Raw genomic sequence first — 15,328 nt, forward strand, 5'->3', positions numbered from 1 at the left:
AGCACCGCTGCTGCCCACTGCTCCCCTCACCTCCCAGGGGGTGATCAAGGATGATGGGTAAAATGCAGAGAATAATTTCGCCACATATAGTATGTGTGTGACAATCATTGGTACTTTACTTTGTTTACTGTGGCTGAAACGGGGCTTAAACTAAATAATTATTCGTTCAAAGGGTTAAACGACTTAGTGTAGACATGGCCCAAAGCTAAAGCCAAAAGCAGCTATGTAGCCTTAACATACTCCCAGTTTTATTAATCTGTGTCCATTTATCCTGAAGGCAATGTAATGGCAAGCCGCTACTTTTACATGTAAATGTGACACTTAAACACAATTAAAATAGACTGAAAATCACCAGTTTATCTCTCTCACGTGCTCACTCGCACTCTGTTAAGTGCTGGAGACCTATTTGCATGATGCATCCATATCCACAGGCCATTAGCGGCAACATGAGCGGTACACGTGCATATAGTTATCATACTGATCAACCATTGCAGGCCTTTCTATCTGCACAAAAGAGTAAAATTACAGTGCAGCAAACAATTGAGGCAACAATTAAAATCACACATATTCTTTAAGTTCTATGTAATTTAAAAAAGGAACACTGCCGAAAGTGCTCAATGCTCAAATGAATGATGAATTGAGCACAAATGAATGATGAAAATGGTTGGATGAGTCAGGCATACACTACAAATATATGCCAAATAATTGCTGGTGATTCCTCCTTGTATACCTGAGTTCTCTGGTTGCGTGGTAATAGCCAAGTTGTATTACTTTGACTTCTGTCATTATTGTTTTCAAGTTGGTTTTGTTTTTTTTGCCAGAGTCTTCCTGTACTGCCTTGGTGCTCTGCCTCCTGCTATTGTTTGCTTTCTAGCCTTAAAACATAGTTTTCAGCTGTTGATGTTCTGATTATGGTTTTATGATACCAATACAGGTCACTTTTTTTTGTATGTATTTATTGCGCATATTATTGACATTTTAACAATATCAACACAATATTCCAAATAGTTCATTATTGTCTTTTATTACGTACAATTTATTGAGCAAAACAATGTCAATAGTACATAATAACTAAAAAAAGTAAAAACTGCTTTTAAATCATATAGGTTTTGCCCTCAGTCGTCCTGTATACAGTGAATTATTTCCGGAGTTCCTAAACATTAACAAAAACTACAAAAAAAGATTTAGAAAAAAATGATCTAATCAATCTAGTATTGATCAGATAATAATCATACCCTTGGTATTGACACAACAATTGTATTGATCAATCTGCCTTCTTACATGTTGTGCAACACGTCTACACTTCTTAAAGTTGACCTATCACTTATGTATTCTGTTTCAAGCTAGTTTAGCAGTTAGCTTATCATGCCTGCTCATGGTTTGATCTCGGTGTTTAACATGTATAGCCTATATCCATCCATCCATTTCCTACCGCTTATCCCTTTTGTGGTCGTGGGGGCTACTGGAGCTATATGAGATAAAACAAACCCTGTTTCCATAGGAGTTGGGAAATTGTAATAGATGTAAATATAAACGGAATACAATGATTCGCGAATCATTTTCAACCCATATTCAGTTGAATATGCTACAAAGACAACATATTTGATGTTCACACTGATAAACACTTTTTTTTTTGCAAATAATCATTAACCTTAGAATTTGATGACAGCAACACATGACCAAGAAGTTGGCAAAGGTGGCAATAAATACTGATTAAGTTGAGGAATTCTCATCAAACACTTATTTGGAACATCCCACAGGTGTGCAGGCTAATTTGGAACAGGTGGGTTTCATGATTGGGTATAAAAGAAGCTTCCGTGAAATGCTCAGTCATTCACAAACAAGGGTTGGGAAACGGTCACCACTTTGTGAACCACTGTGTGGGCAAATTCTCAAACGGTTTCTCAACCAACTATTGCAAGAAATTTAGGAATTTCACCATCTACGGTCCATAATACCATCAAAAGGTTCGGAGAATCTGGAGAAATCACTGCACGTAAGCGATGATATAACGGACTTTCCTTTCCTCAGGCGGTACTGCATCAAAAAGCGACATCAGTGTGTAAAGGATATCACCACATGAGCTCAGGAACACTTCAGAAAACCACTGTCAGTAACTACAGTTTGTCGCTACATCTGTAAGTGCAAGTTAAAACTACAATGCAAAGCCAAAGCCATTTATCAACTACACCCAGAAACGCCGCCGGCTTCGCTGGACCCGTGCTTAGCTAAGATGGACTGATGCAAAGTGGAAAAGGGTTCTGTGGTCTGACGAGTCCACATTTCAAATTGTTTTTTGGAAACGGTGAACATTGTGTCCTCCGGACCAAAGAGGAAAAGAACCATCAGGACTGTTCTAGGTGCAAAGTTGAAGAGCCAGTTTCTCTGATGGTATGGGGGTGCATTAGTGCCCAAGGCATGGGTAACTTACACATCTGTGAAGGCACCATTAATGCTCAAAGGTACTTAAAGGTTTTGGAGCTACATATGTTGCCATCCAAGCAACGCTATCATGGACGCCCTTGCTTATTTCAGCAAGACAATGCCAAGTCACTTATTACAATAGTGTGGCTTCATAGTAAAAGAGTGCGGGTATTAGACTGGCTCGCCTGTAGTCCAGACCTGTCTGCCATTGAAAATGTGTGGCGCATTATGAAGCCTAAAATACCACAACGGAGACCCCGGACTGTTGAACAACTTAAGCTGTACATAAAACAAGAATGGGAAAGAATTCCACCTGAAAAGCTTCAGAAATGTTTCTCCTTGGTTCCCAAAGGTTTATGGAGTGTTGTTAAAAGAAAAGGTAATGAAACACAGTGGTGAATATGCCCCTTTACCAACTACTTTGGCACATGTTGCAGCCCTGAAATTCTAAGTTAATTATTATTTGCAAAAAAGAAATAAAGTTTATGAGTTTGAACATCAAATATGTTGTCTTTGTAGTGCATTCAATTGAATATGGGTTGAAAAGGATTTGCAAATCATTGTCTTCCGTTTAGATTTACATCTAACACAATTTCCCAACTCATATGGAAACGGGGTTTGTAGTACTTGAGAGTGATACTAAGAAAGGCAGTTTATGTGTTCTAATTAAAATGATTATTATTAACTGGAGACACCTAATTAGCTGCTAGCCGCTTGTCAGCCGGGTGACAAAAAAAAAAAACGTGTCAGCGTTTGTGATCTGCATTAAAAGGTATTCATCAAGAAAATTGGCTAATACCGTTCAGTGGCAGTTTGAATGGTACATCTTTAGTTTTGACATTTTGCACGATTTTTCAGAAGCTTTATTTTTTTTTAGTATTTTGTACTTTACTCCCAGTATTTTTGTTATTGCTTTTTGAGTGTTTTTGTGCTTTTAGCACTTCACATGTTTGTTGCGTTAACATTGTCACAAAAACCTTGACATTTAAAATCTCGGGAAAATCATTTGGCAATGACACCTAGATTTTTTGATTACCATTGATTTTCCACAGCAAATGTCAATAAAATGTTGCGTAAGAAAATCTCTGAAGGTAAACCAGACAATTATTTATTGGATCAGTATATCTTTTTATCTGGGTGCACAGAGACATATTGTGAGTAATTTAATGCTTTTCTTTTCCAAAATATTTTAGGAAATTATGATTAGGATTCAACGTATTGTCAATACACAGGTATAAAAAAAATACAGTTTAATCAAGTATGGTTTAGCATCATATCCAGAAGTGCATTAGTTTATGTAGTTGGGTATATGTGTATGAACAGAATCAATTAGAGTATGTAATGGATAGAGTAATATATAGAAATATGCAAACTATGACTGATATGCAAAGTGAAAAACAACACTTAGGTATTGGTACACAAAAATAATATACAGTACATTAGGTTCCAAACATGCAAATGAGTAAAATCAGTGCAAATATGACAAATGGGATCTGTAGGAAAGGGAGTTTAAACGGGAGACAGCGCTTGGGGAGAAGCTGTTCCTGAGTTCCATGATAATAAAAAGCCAGAAATAACAACTCCCTTTAGGCAGAATGAATTTAATGAAGGTGCTCAAACGTATGCTTTGTGTTAGGTCTTAAACCTGGGTTATGCTCCTTCGTTGGGGTAGCAGTATACAGGGCACTATAATTTCCCCATAAAAAGAATTGGCAAATAAAAAACGGAATCTACTAATAAATGTGGCATTTCACGAAAATGTAAAAATATGACTGAAATGCTGTCATTGTTAGGACAAAGAATGTTTGTTTGAGGAAACCATTTTTCCAGGGACCGCTCATTTGTCCTTGAAACACTCAACTGCCTCCTCTCTAACTAAACAATGTTGAAACGACAACTGAAAACATCGAATAAATCTGTGAACAAACTTAGACTACAGGCTTTTCTCACTCTCTTTCTTATTTCTCCTTCTCACAGAGATATAAAACAAGCACACCTTCTTACATACGTCACACGCTCTCACAGAGCAGAGAGGTAGCGACATTGGTAATGTTAGCTGTGATGCTAACGGTGCGGTGCGAGTGGTAATACGAGAGAGAGAAGGTGCGAATCTGGTAACAAATGAATAATTAATTCCCAAGAAAAACAGCAGGGAGTCCATTGTCTGGCGGCTTCAAGCGGCAAGATGTCGAACAAACAAACAACCGTAATATGTCAAGTGTGCGGCAAAAGCGTTGCTACAAAACGTAGCAGCACTGCTAATGTGTAGCATCATTTGAAAAGTCACCCGCTAGACAATGAGGAGTGCTTGAAACTCGGCATGTCAACATCTGCGGCCGGTGCCACACCCACAAAATCCCCAAGCCACCATTTCCACATCAACACCGTATGAAAAAAAATAGTCGACAACAGAAGTAGATCACGTCCGCCGGAACCTACCACATAGTGAAGCACATACACTATTTGATTTCCTATTAAGCAGCTCATTTTTATTTGACAGTTATTGAAATATCTTGTGTGACATTATGCACAAAAGTGCACTTTATTTGTTTTAAACTATTGTAGTGGCGTTTTGTACAAAAAGTGCACTTTAATTTAGTGTTGTTTTGATATGTCAACTTGGTGACATCATGCACAAAAGTGCACTAATAGCTTCTTCTAAAATGTCTGACAATTTTGCACTTCCTTTTTTGAAATTACATGAATGCTTGTGCTACTGCTTAATAACTGTTTAATAAATACAGTTTTGGTCAATTGACTTAGTTGTGATTTCCCTTTCTGCATGAAAGTTTAAATGAGCATATATTAATGCAGTATGAACAAGAATGTTTTAATAGAATCATCAAGCTGATGTGATTTTATGCATCAAGGGTTCATTCAAGGCTAAGGCAAAATATCAAAATATATATCGTGTATCGTGACATGGTCTAAAAAAACTGAGATAATAATAAAAGGCCATATCGCCCAGCCCTACTTGTAAGTAATTTGACTCTGAAACTTGACGGACACTTTAAGTTACATCACTCTATTGCAGACTTTTCTAAAGCATATTTTACATATTTGACTTGAATTCAGTGTTACATTAAGTGTTATTTATACATTATGTGCATTACAGTGCAGTATTACTGTAGTTGTATTTTTTATTATATACTGTGGCGTAGGGGTGTAACGGTACGTGTATTTGTATTGAACCGTTTCGGTACGGGGGTTTCGGTTCGAGGGTGTATCGAACGAGTTTGTAAACTAAAGTCTTAACAAGCTGCTCGGCTGCTGCCTCTGAGCAGTGAGCACCCAGCATTGTCCCGCCAACACCACAATCTGATTGGTTACATACAAAGCCAATCAGCAGTGCGTATTCAGAGCGAGGTAACAGCTAACCAGCAGTGCGTATTCAGAGTGCATGTTGTCAGTGCTCCGGCGTCGGGAGGAGCAGATATGTGTTTAGCAGGTGAGCAGCGCACATCGTACACTCCCCAAATTATAAAAAACACTTCCCAGTCACAACTATTGCAAACATCACTATGAGCCCGTTGACCTTCTAGAAACTTAAACTGCAACTCAGCTCTCTCATAGTTCTGGGTTGAGGTGAACGCTAATTAGCTTTTAGCGTTACGTTAGCTCATTTTGCTGTGTGTGCGCGCGTGTGTATGTGTGTGTGTAATAAAAGTCAACTACAGGCTTCCCAAATGCTGTAATAAATTAAGCATGATGAGTTGACCTGAAAGTGTTTAATGTTGCACTTTTTATATGTAGACAAAAGGTTTTGTCATTTTATTTAATCAAAGCAACAACTTGAGGCAGTTTGATGTTGATTAACGTGGGTAGAATTATTATAATGTTCCCAATGTTAAAAGGATAAAGACACTGTTTACAAATTTGGTAAATAAATAACCAAAACATTTACATTTAGTTTTTTTCCTACTGTACCAAAAATTAACCGACCCGTGACCTCTAAACCGAGGTACGTACCGAACCGAAATTTTTGTGTACCGTTACACCCCTACTGTGGCGATTGGTAAAGATATTCACCAAATGGGACTTCAGTTTCTGGGTTAAGGTTGAACACAGGGGATGTTCCGACAAGGGTTTTATGCTGCTGATTCTGATATCGATCATTGCCGATACCAATCACATGTATGAACTGTATTTGTGTTGTATTTATTCGTGGTGACTGTTAGACATGGGAATTTTGGGGTACCTAATGATTTTATTAAATTCGCAGTCTTGGGGTGATGACTCGATTCGGATTAGATTTTCCATTCAATATGATTCCCGCAATATATTACTTTGCGTACAAATTATAAAGCCTTTTTTTTCAACAGGTTTGAAGATAAGCTCCTCTTGGCTGTCTACGTACAAATCAGCGTTAATCAATCTAATAAAATTAAATACAGCAACTCAAACCCAATCCCAGCTTTATGATACTTAGCATATAAATTCACAAAGCAATTGGGAAGACATACAAATACAAGCAGATAATAGAAGGAGAAACACACAAACACCAGAAAGAGATGTTAGATGTGTTGCTAGTCCTTTTTATTAAAGAAAAAGTCACCAAAAGTCTTGAAAAATTCTCAACAAAGTACTTTGTACAAAAAGCAGCAACAATTAAAAATATAGCAAAACGATATAATCCAAAAATATAGCACAGAGTTGTTTAAACAATGTTGGCATTAACGCACCTTTTGGGTCTTTATACGCATTAAAATCAGAAAGGACGCAAACTTCCGTGAGTCGACCTGTCCCCAGGACACTTTTTTTTTTTACCATTTATCGCTTTCCACCAGCGTTTTGTACACTTTATTTTCCAGACTATAAGGTTGAGCTTGAGGGCACGTCCAACCGGTAGGAGGCCACGGGGAAGACCCAGGAAACGTTGGGAAGACTATGTCTCCCGGCTGGCCTGGGAACGCCTCGGGATCCCCCGGGAAGAACTAGACGAAGTGGCTGGGGAGAGGGAAGTCTGGGTTTCCCTGCTTAGGCTGTTGCCCCCGCGACCCGACCTCGGATAAGCGGAAGATGATGGATGGATGGATGGATGGATGGATAAGGTTGAGCTTACCAAACTCAATGCTTTTGAAGCGTTGGAAGGGGCGAAAAAGGTCTTAAGTTGAAGATGTCAAGGCAAAGTGTAACTGTATAATCATAGCTAATTTTAATGATCATATTGATACTAAACATCCCATGTATAAATGAATGAAGGGCATTCTTACCCAACAACCATACATGTCACAATCAGGGTGGCCGTATGAACAACAAAAACACTGTCATATGTGCCAAATTGTCAAACCACACGAAACAACAATGACAAACACATTTCGGGAGAATATTTGCAACACAACACAACATAATAAATACCCAGATTTCCCTGCAGTACCAACTCTTCCAGGACGCTATACTATTTTATATGGTACAGGGTGTGATTATAAATGTGACCAGTAGATGGCAGTCAAACATAAGCGATACGTCTCAAGTAAACAACACCAACATTTAAAAAGTTCCATTGAAAATATAGAACATTTCACACAGCCCTCAAAAATCTATCAACATTTTTTAGCAGTAAATGTTTTAATGCCATTTCTATTATACAGTTGTGTAAAGTTGTTACTTATATCCGTCAATAAACTCGCCCTGAAAGTGCGAAAACATACCGGTGTGGTGAGTTTAATTATTCACCCAAGGAACTTTAGTTATTAGAGTTCCGGTCGGACGTTTTTTCACGGGACACATTTCCGATGTGGTTGTTTCCGGATGAGGAAATGCTGCTCCGTTATTTATTTAAGTAAAGTCTGAATGTCATTAAAACAGTTAGCGACATCTTTTGACACTTCTTCCACTGGCGTCCTTGCACGCTACACCACTACAACAAAGATGACGGGGAGAAGACGCTGCCGAAGGTGAGCCACGTAAGTAAGACCGCCCACGAAACAAAAGGCATCAAGAAGCGACTGTCAGAAAGCGTCTTGAAGATGATCTGTTAAACATAATCTATGAAACATTTAGACCAAAGAACCGCCATTACATGTTATGTAGACCAAAAGGAAGTGTTGTAAAATTTAGAAAATAATATTTATAACATGACTCCTTTAATGTGGTGCGCCTAATATATGAAAAAAGATTAAAAATGGGCCAATCATCGGCAGTGTGCCTTATAATCCGGTGTGCGGTCTGGAAAATAAAGTATATATGCCGGGTCAAATTGTTATTTACTTATTATTGATCGACAAAGTATTGCACTTTCCGGTACAGTTGCTTACATTCTGATTCGCCAAAAGTTTTATTGACCACAAATACTGCATTTGTTTTCTTTTGAGTTTTTTTTTTTAATGAGTTAAGTAACGTTTATGACAACCATTTTTCCAAAACACAATATAGAATGTGAGATACAAAAGGATAATGCATACATTTCTCATTTGTTTTCAAAACGCTTACAAAAAAGTGGCACCCCAAAAATGTACTGTGTGACCCATACTTGCCAACCTTGAGACCTCCGATTTCGGGAGGTGGGGGGTGGGGGTGTGGTTAAGAGGGGAGGAGTATATTTACAGGTATCCTTCCATCCATTTCTACTGCTTATTCCCTTTGGGGTCGCGGAGGCGCTGGTGCCTATCTCAGCTACAATCGGACGGAAGGCGGCGTACACCCTGGACAAGTCGCCATCTCATCCCAGTATGTGTAGAAATCTTTATTTATAATTGAATCACTTTTTTATTTTTCAACAAGTTTTTAGTTGTTTTTATATCTTTTTTTCCTAAATAGGTCAAGAAAGACCACTACAAATGAGCAATATTTTGCACTGTTATACAATGTAATAAATCAGAAACTGATGACATAGTGCTGTATTTTACTTCTTTATCTCTTTTTTTTAAACCAGAAATGCTTTGCTCTGATTAGGGGGTACTTGAATTGAAAAAAATGTTCACAGGGGTTACATCTCTAAAAAAAAGGTTGACAACCACTGCTCTAAAAGCCGTAGATGTTATTGTCACATATGCATGCACAGTTGTTATGCAGTATTGTCCTGTTCAAGAGTGTCACAACATTGCTTTACAGTAGACGAAAACGTGACTGCTATTGTTGTGTGTTGTTGCCGGGCTGAGAGGACGTTAATGAGACTACCTAACAATAAACCCACAAAAGAAATCAAGAACTCGCCCTCAATCATTCTATAGTTACGTCATTTGGCAGGCACTCTGTTTATATTGTGGGAAAGCGGACGTGAAAACAGGTTGTCGACACGTCACTCGGGTCCGCATGGAGCAGGAGGGGGCGTGGCCTCCAGCTCCACCTGAATTTCGGGAGATTCTCGGGAGAAAATTTGTCCCGGGAGGTTTTCGGGAGAGGCCTTGAATTTCGGGAGTCTCCCGGAAAATCCTGGAGGGTTTGGCAAGTATGGTGGGACCCCATTTTTTGACTTGACATTTTCAAAAATTCCTAGCGCCACACTGTAATTAATATAATACTACTTTGCGGGAATGTGTTTACCACAATTCGGTTTTGACCCAATTGGTCGTAATAACTGAGGGACTGTTGTACCGCTTTGATTGACATGCTGCTGGTATGAAAACAAACTATGAGCCTTCTTCAAGAAGGTTGTTTCCTAGGGTTGTGGGAAAAAAATAGATTCGAATACGAATCGCGATTCTCACGTTGTGAAATTCAGAATCGATTCTCTTTTTTTTTTTTAAATAGATTTTTTTTTTTTTATCAATCCAACAAACCAATACCATTTCAATGCAATCCAATTCCAAAACCAAACCTGACCCAGCAACACTCAGAACTGCAATAAACAGAGCAATTGAGAGGTCACACAAACACGACACAGAACAAACCAAAAGTAGTGAAACAAAAATGAATATTATCAACAACAGTATCAATATTAGTTATAATTTCAGCATAGCAGTTATTAAAAATCCCTCATTGACATTATCATTAGACATTTATAAAAATAATAAAAAAGAACAATAGTGTCACAGTGGCTTACACTTGCATCGTATCTCATAAGCTTGACAACACACTGTGTCCAATATTTTCACAAAGATAAAATAAGTCATATTTTTGGTTTGTTTAATAGTTAAAACTCAGCTACAATCTGGCGTAAGGCGGGGTACACCCTGGACAAGTCACCACCTCATCACAGGGCCAACACAGATAGACAGACAACATTCACACTCACATTCACACACTAGGGCCAATTTAGTGTTTCCAATCAACCTATCCCCAGGTGCATGTCTTTGGAGGTGGGAGGAAGCCGGAGTACCCGGAGAGAACATGCAAACTCCACACAGAAAGATCCCGAGCCTGGGATTGAACCCAGGACTGCAGGACCTTCGTATTGTGAGGCAGACGCACTAACCCCTCTTCCACCGTGAAGCCAAAGTGAATATTAGTGTTTCCTTTCCCCCCCGTTTCTGGAAAATATCCTTTTTTTTTTCAAAATGCAAAATGTGGAGGTACAGTATGCTTCCCTTTTACTGTGCAATCAACTACTATATGTAAAGGCCGCAATGTTTGTGTACACACGCACACCCACGTCATATTTTAAAGGCCTTCTGAAATGAGATTTTTCTTATTTAAACGGAGATAGCAGGTCCATTCTATGTGTCATACTTGATCATTTCGCGATATTGCCATATTTTTGCTGAAAGGGTTTAGTAGAGAACATCGACAATAAAGTTTGCAACTGTCGGTGTTAAAAGAAAAGCCCTGCCTCTACCGGAAGTCGCACACGATGTGTGGGGGCTCCTCACATCCTCACATTGTTTTTAATGAGAGCCTCCAACAAAAAGAGCTATTCGGACCGAGAAAACGACAATTTCCCCATTAATTTGAGCGAGGATGAAAGATTCGTGTTTGAGGATATTGATAGCGACGGACTAGTAAAAAAAAAAAAAAACGCGCTAGCATTGGGACGTATTCCGATGTTTTTAAACACATTTACTAGATTAATTCTGGGAAATCCCTTATCTTTCTATTGTGTTGCTAGTGTTTTAGTGAGTTTAATATTACCTGATAGTCGGAGGGATTTGTCCACGGGTGTCTTGACGCCATGTCTCACGGGTGTCGACGGCAGCTGTACGGACGGCACAAGCTCAGCTGATATCCGGTAAGTGGCGACTTTTTAACCACAATTTTCTCACCGAAAACTGCTGGTTGATATTCGGTTGGGATCCATTCACCTCCGGGAATTTTAAACAAGGAATCACCGTGTGTTTGTGTAGCTAAAGGCTAAAGCTTCCCAACTCCATCTTTCTACTGTGACTTCTCCAATATTAATTGAACAATTTGCAAAAGATTCAGAACAAAGATGTCCAAAAAACTGTATAATTATGCCGATAAAGCAGACGACATTTAGCTGTGTGTGTGTGCAGCGCTCATACTTCCTAAAAACCTGTGACGTCTTACGCACACATCATCATTACACGACGTTTCCAAGACGAAACTCCCGGGAAATTTAAAATTGTAATTTAGTAAACGAAAAAGGGCAGATTGGCATGTGTTGCAATATTAATTTTTGTGTATCGGCTGGGGACATCTCTGCGCTGCTGATCCGCCTCCGCTTGGGATGGTTTCCTGCTGGCTCCGCTGTGAACGGGACTCTCGCTGCTGTGTTGGATCCGCTTTGGAATGGACTCTCGCGACTGTGTTGGATCCATTGTGGATTGAACTTTCACAGTATCATGTTAGACCCGCTCGACATCCATTGCTTTCCTCCTCTCCAAGGTTCTCATAGTCATCATTGTCACCGACGTCCCACTGGGTCATTATTGTCACCGATGTCCCACTGGGTGTGAGTTTTCCTTGCCCTTATGTGGGCCTACCGAGGATGTCGTGGTGGTTTGTGCAGCCCTTTGAGACACTAGTGATTTAGGGCTATATAAGTAAACATTGATTGATTGATTGATTGATTGATCATTGATGTATAAATTATCAAGACGGCGTGGTGGGTAGTAATGGGTTTCAGTAGGCCTTTAAAGACAAGAAGTACACTAAATTGGTCTTAGTGTGTGAATGTGAGTGTGAATGTTGTCTGTCTATCTGTGTTGGTCCTGCGATGATGTGGCGACTTGTCCAGGGTGTACCCTGCCTTCCACCCGATTGTAGCTGAGATAGGCGCCAGCGCCCCCCGCGACCCCAAAAGGGAATAAGCGGTGATAAAATGGATGGATGGATGGTGCGACGTGCACACACACACACACACGCACACACACGCAGCATGGTGCCAGCTCGCTTGCGCGCGCACGCACCACATTGAAATACATGAATTTTTCATGCACATATTTTGCTGTCGGTGCTGTTACACTGCGTTCATGTTTTCACTCCACTGTGATGGAGAAAAGGTTCCCACACTGCACATGCATGCCCCTTTCTGGTTGGAGACAGACAGATATAGATCTGCAAGATTGTCTTAAAAAGGTGCATGTGTGCTTCAGGTATCCCCGCCGTGGGAGTGTCTCACATGTCCACGCAACCTATACTGCACATTCGGGCCAGAGGATAGCACCGCAGTTTGCGCAATTAACTTTACCTTCGGAATGTACTCCTTTTTTTTTACAGTAGGCCTTTACATACACTCCACCCGAGGAATGCATCTACACCCCCGCCTCGTCCCGTGGAAAGCAGCCTTCGTCATTCCATCACTTAAACAAACACGCGTGTCGAAGACGACACGTTAAAAATACAACTTTACCTCTTCGCCGTGTGTCTTGTGATGTTGCCGTTCTTCCACCACCGCCTCAGGGTGCAATTATCTCTCCAAATCCCAATCCTTGGCGCTGGTAACTCCAAATAGGTTCCAACTTGGCCATCAATACATGTGTGCGTGGGTAATATGCGCAATATCCCTTCGGATTGACGTTAATTCCGTAAAGGTTTACTCTTCCAGTTGCGTCCGCTTCTGGCGGGCTCAAACCTCCTCCTCGCCCTCTTCTGTCTTGTCGTCTGTATCGCCGCGTCTCATCCCTCCATCCGCCCGTTTAGAGAAGAATCCCCGCCGAAGAGAAAGCGATAGGAAGCCGTCACACTTAAATGTGCTCTTCCCTACTTCCGCTGCGTCCCGCCACGGTTTCTTTCTTTCTTTCCCCACCAGCCGCCGCCGTCGCGCAGGAGTCACGCCAAGAATTCCTTCACAAAACCAACATAAACTTGAACAATAAACGCTTTCCCAGACCGGCTAAAAATAGTTTAATCAAACAAATAAAACACAGTGTGGCCCGAAATTCCCAGTCTTCTCAACGAAACATTTTAATTCACTTTCCAGTCTTCCTATCAGCGAGTCTGCTCGCAGTCGCGTCTTCAAATATGGATAATTGTTTAAAAAAAAAAAAAGCTTGGTAGCGAGTAAAAGTTCGTTTTTTCCCCCCCGGCCACAGACGGTTTAATAGCAGCGGTCTAGCCAATGATCCATCCGGCGTGAACGCTTCTCCTGCGCGGTTAATCCAGACCGCGCACCGGGTATCAGTTGTCAAGTGTGCGGCATTTCGGGGGATTCCACTTCCTGTCCAGGAACTGCCAAAATAAAACATGAATGCATGTCCGTGGGTCTACATGGGGACAATGTGTAATGTAACTGCAACGTTATGATACTGAATAACACAGTAAAAATTAAATGTATCAGAACAGGGGTGGCCACACTAATAATGGATTAGATTTATATCGCACTTTTCTATTGTTATATACTCAAAGATAGATCCTCATCCCACCCCCCGGATTGTAAATAATGTAAATAATTCAATGTACATACTATGATGATTAACTTGTGTGATGACTGTATTATGTTGATAGTATATATTTGTACCATGAATTGATTAACGTGGACCCCGACTTAAACAAGTTGAACAACTTATTCGGTTGTTACCATTTAGTGGTCAATTGTACGGAATATGCACTGTACTGTGCAATCTACTAATAAAAGTATCAATCAATCAATCAAAAAGATAGATAGATAGATAGATAGATAGATAGATAGATAGATAGATAGATAGATAGATAGATAGATAGATAGATAGATAGATAGATAGATAGATAGATAGATAGATAGATAGATAGATAGATAGATAGTACTTTATTGATTCCTTCAGGAAAATCAACATTCCAGCAGCAGTGTAGAGTTGAGATCAATTTAAAAAAAAATTAAAAATAATTTTAAATGGAAACAAAATAGAGAAATATTACAATAAGAATAAAAAATAAAAAGCAACAATGGGAATAAAAATATAACAGTAAAATAAGAATATCAATCAATCAATGTTTACTTATATAGCCCTAAATCACTAGTGTCTCAAAGGGCTGCACAAACCACAACACAAACCACTACGACATCCTCGGTAGGCCTACATAAGGGCAAGGAAAACTCACACCCAGTGGGACGTCGGTGACAATGATGACTATGAGAACCTTGGAGAGGACGAAAGCAATGGATGTCGAGCGGGTCTAACATGATACTGTGAAAGTTCAATCCAAAGCGGATCCAACACAGCAGCGAGAGTCCCGTTCACAGAGCCAGCAAGACAAAGTAGGCAGTAGTGACCATGTTATGAAAACGTATTGCACTGTTATTGTTTTGCATCCCCTGTCATCCTAGTACCACCCGCCCCCCGCCCCAGAGAGGAGTTGTACAGTCTAATGGGGTGTGGGACAAAGGAGTTCTTGAGTCTGTTAGTCCTGCACTTGGGATGAAGCAGTCTAGCACTGAACAGGCTCCTCTGGCTACTGATAACGCTATGCAGAGGGTGACTGGCATCATCCAGGATGCTCACTAGTTTGTCAAAAGTCCTCTTCTCTGCCACCGTCACCAGTGAGTCCAGTTTCATTCCGATTGTAGAACCTCAAGTCTGGAGCTGTCCTTCTTAGATGAACTGCACCCCCAGCACACTACTATGTAGAAGCGCTCACAGAGAAGTTG

At 40.1% G+C, this 15,328-nt stretch overlaps 1 protein-coding gene across 2 annotated transcripts in view; it reads right to left on the minus strand.

Moving 5' to 3' along the window:
- lrfn5a (leucine rich repeat and fibronectin type III domain containing 5a) overlaps positions 1-13,879 on the minus strand; it is a 304,518-nt gene extending 290,639 nt beyond the window's left edge. Inside the window, exon 1 of one of the 2 annotated variants that reach the window (XM_061895866.1) lies at positions 13,115-13,879. The gene's annotated coding sequence lies outside the window, so the exon portion shown is untranslated. The remainder of the gene's footprint in view (positions 1-13,114) is intronic. The other variant, XM_061895867.1, reaches the window with a different exon arrangement.
- Positions 13,880-15,328: the final 1,449 nt, after the last annotated feature.

This window comes from Nerophis ophidion, linkage group LG03 (assembly GCF_033978795.1).
Source record: "Nerophis ophidion isolate RoL-2023_Sa linkage group LG03, RoL_Noph_v1.0, whole genome shotgun sequence".
NCBI classification, from domain to species: domain Eukaryota; kingdom Metazoa; phylum Chordata; class Actinopteri; order Syngnathiformes; family Syngnathidae; genus Nerophis; species Nerophis ophidion.